Here is a 14839-nt window from a genome sequence, read left to right as displayed (position 1 = left end):
TAGCAGTCAGGGCTGATTAACAGGGTATGTTGTGTCAAAAAGTCTGAGGGTTGTTTCTGTGCTAGTTTTGTTGAGTAAGAATTATTTGTTCTTTGTCATAAGAGATCTTACCTTTTTTCTCAACTTTTTTTTTATTGAAGAAGGTAGGTGGTGGTTTTGTACTGATGATGTTGGGTGATCTACATAAACACAGTTGTGTAGGACAGGTCATCGTCTTCATCACATCCCCTTTTCCCATTTTTTACATGGGGCTTGGGTGTTGAATCACTATTGTCAATGTGACCAAATCACCTAGAGCCAATGTTTACACCACTGACTGGTATGTGTTGCAGACCAAGTACCATATACATGTACACATCACAGAGCAAGTTATTCTCCAAGGAGTTAAATACATATGCTGCATACCTGGAGAATGCCAGGTTACTAAAAGTTCATATGGAGGAGAAGGCAGTCAGCATTGTTTAAGATTCAGAGACAATAGTGGTGCACTAAAGCTGTTAGACAGGTAACACCAGTATGCTTAATCCTTCTGGGGAACAAAATCTCCTTAGACAAGTAGACTAATTTTGGTATCTAACAAATATGCAGTGCAAGACAGCATAACAGGTCAGACTGGCAACACATGAAGTCACAGATTGATTGGGACAAGTACTGTATCTACATTTAACTAGCCTACCATTCTACAAAGCACAGCATTTATTACAACTATGAACTAGACCTTCCCAGCACATAGACGTTATGAAACCTCAACTGGTCAGTGGCTATATACCGCTATCCCTTTTTAACTAATGGGATACAAAATAGATAAGGTCCCCATGCATGAGTGGTGAAGCCCTGATTGCAGTAAATCAGAAGGACTCCCTTCTTCCTCTGTACTCTGTCCTTTCATTTCTGCATCTACTGTACCTACACCTTGTCTCTCTCTCTCTCTCACACACACACACTGGAGCACCAGTGGGATTCATTGGTGTACGTAACTCTGCATATGTTACTGTAACAGTGATGGTCATTATGGGTGAATCAAATGTGTATGTACATACTGTGGACAAGGATTTTTACAGTGGGAAATGATGCATGGGAGATAGGACTGGTCACTGTTTTTAGAGTCATGCCTGTAAAAGTCCAGATGCAGAATGTCAACATGGGTATCCATCTGTTCAGTGTTGACTAGAATTGGTGAGCAGATGTATCCAAAAGGGCGCTGTCAAGCAGCCAGTATTGTTGTAAATTATACAGGCTGTGCTGTGCAGTGGATATACCTCAATTTATTGGAACAGCTGCTGTTACAGATAGGATGTATGATCACCATGTTTTCTTGTGTCTGTACTGTGGTTTTCTACCTCATGCTGCTGTGGGAGTGCCCTCCTTGAAGAAGTTATGTAGATTATTCAGTGCAGTTGAATGTCCATAACTGTAGGTGCATGATAGCCATTCTGTGAAATCCAAGGCACCAACATGGGTCCATATACAGTGGCACAGGGAAGAGTAACGCAAGTTTCTTTTATGAAGCTTGCTACATTCTGGATCATGAGCAAAACATTTTCTGCAACTCTAATTTTTGGACTGCACACCATGCTTGTGAACACAGTGGATTGTTTCTAGGCATGGCATTGTTATAACATGAATGTCGTGATGTTAGAGGATATTTGTGGTGCAGCTCTGGCTTTAGTTTTGTTGCGCCTCACAAATACCCATAATTCTGAGTTAGAAGTGCTTAAAGTAATTACTTCATTGGGACTCAGGATTAAGGAAGGTGAAGAAATTGTGATAAGAATGTTAGTGGCTTGATCTTTTTTTTTTTTTTTTTTTTTTCATTTTTTGATCATGTAAGGCAGTGGGATTTCATGTTTTTTTTTTTTTTTTTTTTGCTTCAGGCCAATATGGTGAAATTGGGGTGGAGATCATTATGGCAGACAGTTGCCTTAACTATGTTGCCAGGGTTGGATGCAGTGTAGGATATTGTTTCTTTCAGTCACTTTATCTGTTCAGGTTAGTTGTACTGATCAAACAGGTTTAATGAAGGGTGTTCCTACTGATCATCTGCAGCTGACCACCTGGTGGTGAACAAGATTTGCATCCTAACTCTTGAACCCCCTGAAGTTATAGGTCTGAAACCTGCAGTCTCAGCAAGAAATGTAATGAGAGACTAGTCAGTTGCTTACAGTTATGCATGAATGTTTCTTTGCTAACCTCTTAAAACCAATTATGTACTTACTTAAGCATGATAATGAGTCTGCTTATGAGGTTATTTGAAAAGCTGTTAAATATGTTGGTGTTTTTACTTTGTGTCCTAGTGCAGTAGAGTACTTTGTTTCAGTATGTTGTTCCTGGTCAGAAGTGTGTATAACTGCTGTGTATTGAACAGTTACAGACTGTTATGTGATTTGTAGCTTTAAGAGTGAATGCATGTTAATATGTATACAGAGCTGGTTATAAATCTGGATTATTCTGGGGTGGCTGAGGCAAGTGTGCGGTATTTAAAGCTCACCAGTACAGAGGAGCATGTGATAAAGTTGTGGTGTCTTTCGGCTTTTCCTGGTTAGGGGTCACCACAGTGGAACTCCAGTCCACTAATGATTGGCAGTAGATTTTTACGTGCCGAGTTGCCAGCCTTGACGCACAACCTTCAACGAAGGTATGCCCATTCACGCATGTCTCAACACAGAAGACGCTCTAGCTGAGAATCGAACAGGACAACGTCTTACTGTGAGGCGACAACGCTACCGCAGCACCACCATCGCAGTAGGAGTACCATATAGAATAAAATGAGGATAAATCTTCTCTAGTAAGGCATGTCTTTGTTGTGCAAAGTCAAGCTATGTTAAAGAATGTTGAGCATTCAGAAAGCTTTATGAACAGTGTGCTTCAGGGAAGACTTGTTGCAGATTTATTCCACAGCATGATTCAGGGTCTACTACACTTTTAAGTGTTCAAGCTTTGATGAGCATCCCAAAAAAAAAAAAAAAAGAAAAGAAAAAAGATCATAACTGAAGTACATGTAGGGAGGCTGTGCAGTGGTTAAGACTGAATGCCACAGCTGCACCAGGATTAAATAGTTTCATAGTTTCATAGTATAGTACTAGGCTATCTGCCCTGGGGTATTAGTAAGCCTAGCCATAGTGATGTGGCTTTTGCCACCCCATGAAATGGTACAAAAAATGTACAGAATAAATTTAGAATACTGTGCCTCTGTCTAGTAGTGACACAATGAAGGTCCCCTTATATAATAGAATTAGTTTACTGTGCCCCTGTCTAGCAATGACACAGATGTCACCCCTGGGGTAAACTTACGATCTCCCATCCACTCATCAAGATTTCTCTTGAAGAGAGTCAGTGAGAGGCTCTGCCTAATACGAACTGGGATCTTGTTCCAAAGCATGGGAAGCGTCTGGGTTATGAATATATTCCTCCAGCATGTCTTATTCATACTTGTGCCGAGGTTTAAGTCTTTAGCTCTTGTGGTCCTAATGGATTTGGATTTTTTGAGGTGGAGCATGTCCATCAGATCCTGATTGGACATGGCCTTGTACGTCAGGCAGAGATCACCTCTGAGCAGGCGGTATGCTACTGAATAGAGCTGAAGTTTCTTTAGTCTGGCAGAATAAGACATATGTTGGAGACCCTTGATCCTCTTGGTGAGGTACTTTTGTGGTCTCTCCAGCTGTTGCAAATGCCGGGTGAGGTACATACCAAATGGGGCATTGTACTCAATCATGGGTCTGATGAGGGAGGAGTATAGGGGTACAATGACATCCTTGGATCTGGATGTGAATCCCTTCATGATGAGGTGTGCAAGGTAGAATGTTTTTCTAACCACTTTGGCAAGGTGGGTGTCAAATGAGAGGTCGCTGTCGACTTGCATCCCTAGGTCTCTGATTACTTTTTCCATACTCAGTGGGTTGCTATCTATGTGATAATTTGTGGGTACTTTGTGTTTCCCAAAGGGGATGACTATACATTTTTTGGCATTTAGTTTAAGGCTGCGACTCCGGCACCAGTTGTCCGTTTCTTTGAGGTCTTTTTGTAGGATTTATGTGTCCGCTGTTGTATCAACTATGGCGCCTAGTTTGCAATCATCTGCGAACTTTGTCAGCCACAACCCTCCCATGTTTGCTTTAACATCTGAGAAATAAATGCCGAACAAGAGGGGTCCCAGGACAGATCCCTGTGGGACACCACTTGTGACTGGCTTTGAGTCTGACATTGCTCCAGCGATTTTAACTTTATGGGTTCTGTCCTTTAGCCAGTTTGCAACCCATCTAGTGACATAAGGGTTTACGTTTAAGCTGCTGAGCTTATCTATGATGCCTGAGTGGGGTATTGTGTCGAAGGCCTTAGCCAAGTCCAGGTAGGCTGTATGGACTGCTTTGCCCTCATCAATGGCTCTAGTGACTGTTTCGAAAAAGTCAACCAGGTTCAAAAGGCAGGATCTGCCCTTTACAAAGCCGAACTGGGTGGGGTCAAGTGTCTGTAGGTACCCTATGTCTCTGTTTATGAGTTCCATAATGATTCTTTCCATAGCTTTGCTGACCAGGCTGGTTAAGCTTATGGGGCAGTAGTTCCCAGGGTCTGTAGAGGAACCCCCTTTGTGGAGTGGGACCACTGTTGCTGTACGCCAGTGTTTAGGTACATATCCCGAAGTAAGGCTAAGGTTAAATAGCATTTTTATGTGTGGGTTTAGCTCCTCTTGGAGTTCACGTAACACGCAACCCGGGATACCGTCAGGTCCCATTGATGCTGTGGTTTTAGCTTTGTTTAGGGTGGTTCTCACTTGGACATCTGAGATGACAGGGAGATTACATTCAGCTGGGATAAGTATTTCTTCTTTTGGGGGTGAGGGAGGGGAGAAATTTGCACTGAACCTGTCAGCCAGAATGTTGGCAATATCTGTGGGTTCAGTGTATTTTTTGTTGTTGTGAACTAACTCTGAGCATATCTGAGGGTTTCCGCCCAGGTTTCTAACATAGCTGAAGAAGGTTTTGTGGTTATCTTTAGTGTCCTTAGCGATTTTTCTCTCAAAGTTGGCTTTGGATGTTTTTATGAGAGAACGTAGTTTTCTGCTAATGTTGATCAGAGATGTCTTCCCTTCATGGGATTTTGCTCTGACATGCAATAGCTTCCTTCTTTTGTTATACAATTTGTTAATGGCTGAGGTCCACCAGACAGGACGCTTGCCTTTGGTGGAGAGGGACCTGGATTTATTTGGGATTGCATGATCCATGCATTCTTGGAGATGTCCATAGAAAGCATTTGTGAAGGATTCGGCATTGTGGGATGTGGTATCCACTGGCACAGTGGGCTTAAAGGATACCATCTCAGTCTTAAGAAGAGTGAAGTCTGCTTTTGAGAAGTTTTTCACTGTGGTCTTTTGTGCTGGGGGTGGAGGTGGGCTATGTATATCCAGGGTGATTAGTTTGTGGTCAGATCTCACTAGTGAGGGGTATACTTCCGGTGTGGAGCATTTTGTCCCCATGTTTGTGATGATCAGGTCTAGTATATTATCTCCCCTAGTGGGAGAGGTGACTAGTTGTTCCAGTGCATTTGAATTTATGAATTCCAGAAACCTTTGGGCTAGGGTATTAGGGCTAGAATAATGTACCCAATCTTTGTTTGGGTAGTTGAAGTCTCCCAGTATGATGGTATTTTGTGATACATTCATATCCTCCAATGTCTTCAGGAAGGCTGAGTGGGGTTCCTGAGATTGGGAGGGTGGTCTGTAACATGCTACCAGTTGTATAGCAGTTTTGCCTATGGTTAGTTGCACCTGTATGGTCTCTGATGCTTCATGTGTTGCTACTAACCTGGAGGTGTGGGTGTCCTTGATGAATATGGACACTCCCCTCCTTTGTGGTTCGCCCGGGTTTTGGGGCCGAAAAGCATGATACGAGGTATAGCCTGGTAGCGCTGGGGTGCTCTCAGGAGCCTTGAACCAGGTTTCAGTTACTGCACAGACGTCGATGTTCTCCATGCTGAGGAGTGCATCGAGTGCCTGCATCTTGAGATTTAGACTTCTGGCGTTGAGCAGCATTACCCTTAGTTTTTTTCCATTTTTGTTTTCTAAGGAGGTGGGTTTGTCTTTTGAGCTTTGCCTAAAAAAGGCACTATGGGGGTGGCAAGAGGCTTAGCCTATATCCGGAAGCCCAGTGGTGACAGGTGTAAGCCATCCCTTGCGAAGCAGCGTAGCTTGTCCAACATGTCATCCCAGGCAGACAGACATTGGATCCCCTTAGAATGACACCAGTACTTGAGCCAATTATTAAAGCTGATCATCTTGTCTTTGTATTGTGGTATCATTCTTGGTGAGGGCGAGATGCTGCTCAGGGTCAGGGTCATACCAGCCTGGGCTACATGATCGGAGAGCTCCTCTATGTCTCTTTTCATGTAGTCCAGGGAGGTACATCTCAGGTCATTCACGCCAGCATGGACAATGACGGAGTCCTATTTGTACTTGCTTTGGAGTGACTTGAGTGCGTGTGTTATGTGGTGGATCCTAGCTCCCGATAGACAGCTCACAGTCCCCCTCTCCTTGTTCAGCCTGGTCAGCGGGACAGCAGTGTGTCTGACTATAGAGTCACCTATTACTAGTGTATCAGGCATGGTGTTTGGCCTTAAGGGCTGTGATTGGTTGACACACTGATTTATTTAAGTATGTGTTGCATGTGTTTTGTTTTGAGGTGGTGGATTTTTGGATGTCTGCTTTGGGAGCCTCTGTTGTTTTGGTAAGTTTTTTATTAGAGCCTCCAAGTATGTCTTTGTGTTTTTATGTGTTTGGTTTGCAGTTGTGGTAGGTCTATGTGGGACTGGGATTGTTATGTGTGTGGTTACCATCTCCTCCTGTCTGGTCATGCCAGCCCTGAGTTGAGAGAGTTCAGCCTCCAGTTTGGCTATATAGTTGCATCTCTCACATGTATTTGTGTTTGTTGGGAGGAGGAGAGGGTTGTCTGTGTACATGAGACAATTGTAGCATTGTCTCAAGATACCCAGATTGACCAGCTAAACTGGAGAGGACACCAGTAATCTACCACTCAACATGCTAGAACAGTATAAGGGAGTGCTGTACCTTTAAGGGAAGTGGATATTCACAGGGGTGGTAGGTAGATGTAGTGCTTTACTTAGTATGAGAGTGCTTACTTAGTAGAGAAGTATTGAGAACAAGTGCTAGGCTTATAATATAGTGAGTAGTCTGATTATATTAAGAGTAGAGCTTCCTTAAGGGAAAATTTGAAGAGTAGACCTGGCAGAGCCAGAAGAAGTTTAACCGGCACTGCGCTATGCGCACAACCATGCAAAGCCGTGCAAACGCGGATTTTAAACAGGGAACTACAAAAGAGCTAGAAATGGTCCAAAACAACCAATTACTACAGCTTCCTGTGCTGAGGTCACTTCCTACAGGGACAGGTAGGCTGCTCAAGGCTCCCCACTCCCAGTGGTGAGCAAAGAAACTTCCTTCTATCCAAGTAAGGTAATGGACAACACAGGAACTACACCACAGCCCAGAATACAGCAATGCCTGTAAACTGGTCTAAACTAGTCAAGGAGAGGTGGGAAAACAAGGATTATTTTTTGTTTTTTTTGTTTTTTTGATAGAAACAGAAAATGCAGAAACAGTGATAAATCAGTTACACAGGCTAGCACACTTTAGTGGGCAGCCTCAACAGTTAAATTAAACAAATAAACAAACAAACTTTCGATCAAATTCGACTAAAAAGTAACTTTAAGTGCAGATTTTAAAATAATGCAGCAAACAGTTAAAAAAACAGTTCAAGCTAGCAAAATAAAGGGCTATTTTTGTTTCTGTCTGTAATCATTTATTAACTACTGGTTATTTTAGATTCAGCAACATTTGTGTGGGTTATCTAATTATATTACAGCTAAAAAGCACAGTCTACAAGGTTTTAGCAAATAAATTCAAAATGTTTTTTTACTCCAAAAACGGATTGTAATATGTGTCATATATAAACATATTTATTACAATTTAGTTTATTTTAATTTTGTTATCTTTGTAACATGATGTAAATTGTTAGAGAAGTCTGTCTTTTTAAATTGAACAGTATGATCAGCTGACATGCTGTTTGATCACATGACCTTTTCCATGTTCATTTAGTATTTTTTAATCCTTTTTCATGGACTGGACCTCTTGTCAGGAACTCTGCAATGAAGAACTGTGGAGGAACTGTGATTTTTTTTGTGTGTGTCATGGAGCACATGGGCATATAGTGAAGTACCATTTAGGGGAAAGCTGATCTGCTTAGAAACTTACTTTCTGAGTTCCATCAGGTGGATTTTCTACTTCTGGACCTACTGATGTGATTTCCTGTGAGATCTATTGTCATAGCATGTTTCATGCAATTTTATTCTCTGTCTTTAAGGATTATTAATTATAGACTGACCATTTTGCATCTCTACCTCAGACTTGAGTGACTGCAGAAGTAGTTACCTTACTGAAAGTTGGCCAGTATCTTCCTGTGTAAACACTACTACTCTGCTATTTTTTTTACTTTTGGCAACTTATTTATTTGTTTATTTATGTAGTTAATGCATAGATGTATGCAGTAATCAGCGTGGACCCTTTTCTTTCACAATCTGGGATGGTATTAGCACTAAATGGGGACAGTGGGAGTTTAATCAGTTGACCAAGAAAATTCCTGTATTCTTCATTAAATACAGTCTGATCTTTTAACAGCTGCCTGAACTAACATCAGCTCAATTAAATGGGTCCTTAGTTTATAGGTTCATAGGTTGGTACTAGGCTATCGGCCCTACGGCCTATGCAAGCCTAGCCATAACAATTCCCTGGATATTTCTTCCCACAATATTTACTTCTCTGGACCCCTGTCTAGCAGGGTGACTGACATGATCCCTGGGGTGAACTTCTTATCTCCTCTCCAATCATCAAGGTTCCTTTTGAAGAGGGCCAATGAGGCGCTCTGCTTGACATGTATGGGCAGTCTGTTCCAGAGTATGGGGAGTCTCTGGGTCAGGAACCTATCTCTTCAGCATGTTTTGTTCATTGTGATGACAAGGTTTAGATCCCTGGAGTGTGTGGCTCTGACTGATTGGGATTTCTTTAAGTGGAGCATGTCCAACAGCTCAGGGTTTGACATGGCCTTGTGTGTTGAGCAGAGATCACCTCTTTGTAGACGATATGCCACAGAGTATAGCTGGAGATTTTTTAGACGGTCAGCATATGGCATCTGCTTTAGGCCTGTGATTCTTTTAGCGAGGTATTTCTGTGGCCTTTCCGGCTTTTGCAGATGTCTTGTGAGGTACATACCAAACGGGGCATTATACTCTCTAATGGGTCTAACGAGGGATGAGTACAGTGGGACAATGACCTCCTTTGTTCTGGATGAAAAGCCCTTAGTGATGAGGTGTGCCACATAGAAGGATTCCCTGACTGTTGTGGTGATGTGGTAATCGAAAGTGAGACCACTGTCCATCTGTGTCCCTAAGTCTCTCATCACATTTTCGATGTTTAGTGTCCTGCCACCTATGTGGTAATTCATGGGTACATGTTTTTTTCCAAAGGGGATAACTATACATTTCTTGACATTAAGCTTGAGCCCATGGCTCTGGCACCAGGCATCTGTTTCTGTAAGGCCCTTTTGTAGAATATCCACATCATTTGGGGATTCAGTAATGGCTCCCAGTTTGCAGTCATCTGCAAACTTTGTTAGCCAGGGTCCCTTAGTGTTGGCCTGTACTTCAGAGAAGTAGATGCCAAACAAGAGTGGTCCCAGGACTGAACCCTGAGGTACTCCACTTGTCTGGAGCTGGATTTGGAGTCGGCTACTTTTACAGTCTGGGTTCTGTCAGTAAGTCAGTTGGCAATCCATCGAGTGATGTAGGGATTTATGCCCAGCTTAGTAAGTTTAACTATGATTCCAGAGTGGGGGGTGGTGTTGAAGGCCTTGGCAAGGTCCAGATAGGCTGTGTGGACCGCCTTACCCTCGTCCACAGCTCTGGAGACTGATTTGAAGAAGTCAGTCAGATTCAGGAGACAAGATCGTCCCTTCACAAACCCAAACTGGGTGGGGTCCAGTGTTTGAAGGTAGCCAATGTCTTTGTTTATAAGTTCCATGATGATGCGTTCCATGCCCTTGCAAATCAGGCTTGTCAGACTGATGGGACGGTAGTTCCCGGGATCCAAGGTGGATCCTCCCTTGTGGAGTGGGATAACTGTAGCTGTGCGCCACTCAGTGGGCACGAAGCCTGAGGTGAGGCTATGATTAAACATGACACTTAGGTGAGGTGCCAGTTCATTTTGTAGTTCATGTAGTACACAGCCTGGGATGTCATCTGGTCCCATGGATGCTGTATTCTTAGCTTTGGAGAGTGCAGTTTCTAACTGTGTGGCCGTGATTACCGGAATTTGGCAATCTTTTGGTATTGAGATGGGCCCTTTAGGGGGTGATAGGGGGGTGAAGTTGGCACTATATCGATCTGCCAGGATATTGGCAATATCCTTGGGATCAGTATATTTAATGCCATTCTGTTGTAGCTAGAGCAGATCTGAACATTGCCATTTAGATTCTTGACATAATTATAAAATGCCTTGTGGTTGTCTTTAGAATCTTTGGTAATTTTATTTTCGTAACTAGCTTTTGAGGATTTTATGAGGGATCTCAGCTTCTTACTGAGGCTGGTGAGGGAGTTTTTTGCATCCTGGGATTTTCCTCTTTTCTGCAACAGTTTCTTCCTTCTGTTGTATAGTTTGTTTATAGCAGGGGACCACCAGATTGGCTTCCTTTTTTTGGAGAAGAGCATCTTGGTTCTATTTGGGATGGCACGATTCATGCATAAGTGGATGTGCTCGTACAGTGCCTTAGTGTAGGATTCTGCAATCGAACTTCCAGATCCCGTCTGCATGGGTGTCGTGAAGTTTGTCACTTCTGACTTCAGTAGCATGAAGTTGGCTTTGGAGAAGTTTTTTAAGGAGGTTTCCTTACTGGGGGGGTGGGGGTGGGATTTGGATGTCAAGGGTGATTTGCTTATGGTCAGACCTGACCAATGAGGGGGTGACCACTGATGTGGAGCATCTATCTGTCATGTTGGTAATGACCAGGTCTAAGATATTTGAGCCTCTGGTGGGACAATGGATTAGTTGATCCAGGGGGTTGGAATTTATGAATTCCAAGAACCATTGGGAAAAAGGAGTTGGTACCAAAGTAGTTTTCCCAGTTAATGGCAGGGTTGTTGAAATCACCCAGTATTAGGGTGTTTGGTTGTATCTTAATATTTTCCAGTATGTTTAGAAAGGTGTAGTGAGAATCTTGGGGCATGTTGAGGGATCTGTAGCAAGCTACAGTTTGGATTGCAGTCTTACTTAGTGTTATTTGCACCTGGAGAATTGCAGATGAATTGTGTTGGGCAACTAGCCTGGAGGTGTGAATATCCTTGGTGAATATGGACACTTCTCCACCTTTAGTGTTTCGGTCTTGGTTTTGTGGCCGAAAAGTGTGGTAAGAATTGTAGCCTGGTATTGCAGGGGTGCTCTCTGGAGCCTTGAACCAGGTCTCCGTTACTGCACAGATATCGATGTTCTCCATTTTTAGGAGTGCCTCGAGAGAGTGCATTTTGAGGTTTAGACTTTGAGCATTGAGTAGCATTACCTTCAGATTTTGCTTGCTTGTATCTGTTATGGTGGTGGTATTATCCTTTGAACCTTGCCTAAAAACGGCACTATAGGGGTGGCAAGAGCTTTAGCCAGTAACCTGAATCCCAGGGGTGACAGGTGCAGACCATCTCTGGCAAAGCATCGTGGTTTGTCGATCATGTCTTCCCAGGCAGATAAATACTGGATCCCCTTTGAATGACACCAGAAGCTTAGCCAATTGTTGAAGCCAATCATTTTGTCCTTAAACTGTGGTATCATTCTGGGCGAAGGCAGGATGCTACTCAGGGCTAGGGTCATACCTGCCTGGGTCACATGATCCAAGAGCTCTTCCATGTTTCTTTTCATGTAGTCCAGGGAGGTACGTCGCAAGTCATTCACTCCATCATGGACAATGACAGAGTTGTATTTGTACTTGTTGTGGAGTGACTTGAGTGCATGCGTTATGTGGCGGATCCTGGCACCGGACAGGCAGCTGACTGTTATTTTCTCCTTGTTCATCCTGGCGAGTGGGACATCAGTGTGTCTGATTATAGAGTCACCTATGACTAAAGTGTTGGGTACATTGTCTTGCCTTAGGGGCTGTTGTTGGGTGGCACACTGGTGTTGTGAGCTATGTGACACTTTGGTTGTGACTGGTGTTTGTTTGCGTTTCAGCTTCGGAGGTCCTTGTTGCTTGGGCAGATTAATGTTAAGGGCCTCCGTATATGTGGGTGTAGTGCTGCTGTGTGTGGGTGTTGATGGTGTGGGTTTTGAAGGGCTATGAGTTGCTTGTGGTGTAATGCAGGTGTTAACCTTCTCCTCTTGACTGTCTAGCACAATCTTGGCCGGAGAGAGCTTTGCTTCCAGTTTGCCTATGTAAGTGCATCTCTCGCAGGTTGTAGTGTTGGGTAGTAGGAGGAGAGGATTGTCTGTGTACATGAGGCAGTTGCCGCATTGCCCCAGTATGCCCAGATTCACCAGGTGGACAGGAGAAATCACCGGAAGCTGACCCTTGGACATGCCTATTTAGGTGCTTTTTTGTAAAGTTTAAGAGCTGTTTTCCATTACCTTTGCAAGGTACTTTGCAATTATAGGCTGTTTAGTGCCTATGATTAATTTCTCCTTATTGACAAGGAGAGCTGAGTGCTTGTATCAGTTTCAGGCTTTGTAGTGCTTTCCGGCAGGTTGTAGAGCAAGTGCTAGTCACAGGGGTTCAGATTTTAGTGCTACTACTGAGAAACCAGCTAGTTCTAAGGGAAAATTTGAAGAGCATACTTTCTGGCACCTGGAATAGTTTAACTATAGCCTCACAGTGCTGCACGATGCAAAAAATGTGCAAACACATGCATTTTTAAGCCAGAAAGTTGAAAGGGATAGAAATCAGCCCAAAAAGGCTAATATAATTACAATTTCAGAGCTGGAAACCACCCCTCTAGCGTTAGATAGGCAGTACAATGCTCACCAGTCCTACTGATAAGCAGTAGGACTTCCCTCTAACACAGCAAGGTCTGGATAGCTCTGAACACAAAAAGTAAAGTCCTGAGACAAGCAAAGTCTGGGATATGGACTGGCTAGGAAAGGTGGGAAATGAGCAAACAAGATAGTATTTTTTTGAAACAGGATAAACAATGCAATAATACAGTAAATAAACACAGAAAAGGCTAACACACTTGAGTGTGTAGTCCTAAACAGTAAATGCATTTAAAACTCTACAAAATTAGCAATTTAAAACTTTTTAAATGAAGCAAGGCAAGTGCACAACTGAAAAACGATTTAAGAGGCAGTAATACAGCAGAATAAGTAGCTAGTCGACATATACAGAGATGTCTATATATATATATATATATATATATATATATATATATATATATACAGAAAAACAGCTAAAACACACAAACAATTCAGATGCAGTGCAACCTAGAGCACTTGAGTTGTAGCAATATTAAGGCAATTACAGTTATAATAAATGCTCTAAAATATACTCTATATTTCCAAAATGTTTGAGAAGCACAGTCAGAACACAAGGAGATTCAGGCAATGTTTTTTTTAAAGGGAAAAAGGAGAAACAGAAGGCCTTATCAAATGTTCTCTCTGTATTAGGTAGAATGAGCTAATGACACTAGACTGGGTCCCAGATCAGATTTACAGTAGGGACAGGCAACTGCAAAGCCACCAAGTATAACAGCAAGACACCAACAGTGAGGGTGGGGACAATACTAAAGCTATTAGCCTACAGACAGTAAGCACTACAGAAAGCAACAAAAAGATGAGTTTTTAAACAGATAAAGGAGCAATGAGACTCTGCAGAATGCTTTTAACTGCAAACAAATCAGTTACCCGTGCAGATTAGTTAATAGCAATAAAATACACTAAAAAACTATGCAGCAGGCAATAAAAAGTGCTATATATAAATTGCTAGAAACAATAATCAGTATAAATAATCCAAAAAAAACAGGATACTTGTATATCTCAGCTCAGAGTTGTAGTCAACACCTCTCCTCCACTCTGCTCAGTGTGTATAGACATAAATCCTCTCAAAGTTAAGGCTTAAATACCAGAAGATACAACCTTAGACAAGTTTTTTTTACAAAAACAAAAGAACCAGCCTCCACTAGCCAGCAGCCAATTAACACAATCTAGCCAAGGTAAAGAAAGGTTTCTGCTAATACAAGATGGCCTGTTCATGTGCTTTGAACAATCATTGTAGAAACAAACAAGCCCAGAGCCAGCAAATCTGAACTAGGACAATACTAAAGCTATTAGCCTGCAGACAGTAAGCACTACAGAAAGCCACAAAATGAGAGTTTTTAAACAGATAAAGGAGCAATGAGACTCTACAGAATGCTTTTAACTGCAAACAAATCAGTTACCTGTGCAGATTAGTTAATAATAAAATACACTAAAAACTATGCAGCAGGCAATAAAAAGTGCTATATATATAAATTGCTAGAAACAATAATCAGTATAAATAATCCAAAAAAACCAGGATACTTATATATCTCAGCTCAGAGTTGTAGTCAGCACCTCTCCTCCACTCTGCTCTGTGTGTATAGACAGAAATCCTCTCAAACTTAGGGCTTAAATACCAGAAGATACAACCTTAGACAACTTTTTTTTTCACAAAAACACAAAAGAACCAGCCCCACTAGCCAGCAGCCAATTAACACAATCTAGCCAAGGTAAAGAACGGCATCTGCTAATTCAAGATGGCCTGTTCATGTGCTTTGAACAATCACTGTAGAA

At 42.3% G+C, this 14839-nt stretch overlaps 1 protein-coding gene across 2 annotated transcripts in view; it reads left to right on the top strand.

The window, feature by feature from the left end:
• RNFT2 (ring finger protein, transmembrane 2) overlaps positions 1 to 14839 on the top strand; it is a 926866-nt gene that overhangs the window by 113784 nt on the left and 798243 nt on the right. The window lies entirely within an intron of this gene.

This window comes from Protopterus annectens, chromosome 4.part0 (assembly GCF_019279795.1).
Source record: "Protopterus annectens isolate FY-2018-M chromosome 4.part0, PAN1.0, whole genome shotgun sequence".
NCBI classification, from domain to species: Eukaryota; Metazoa; Chordata; order Ceratodontiformes; family Protopteridae; genus Protopterus; species Protopterus annectens.
The sequence above is the reverse complement of the archived record's forward strand: the minus strand, read 5'-3'. Positions and strand labels throughout refer to the sequence as shown.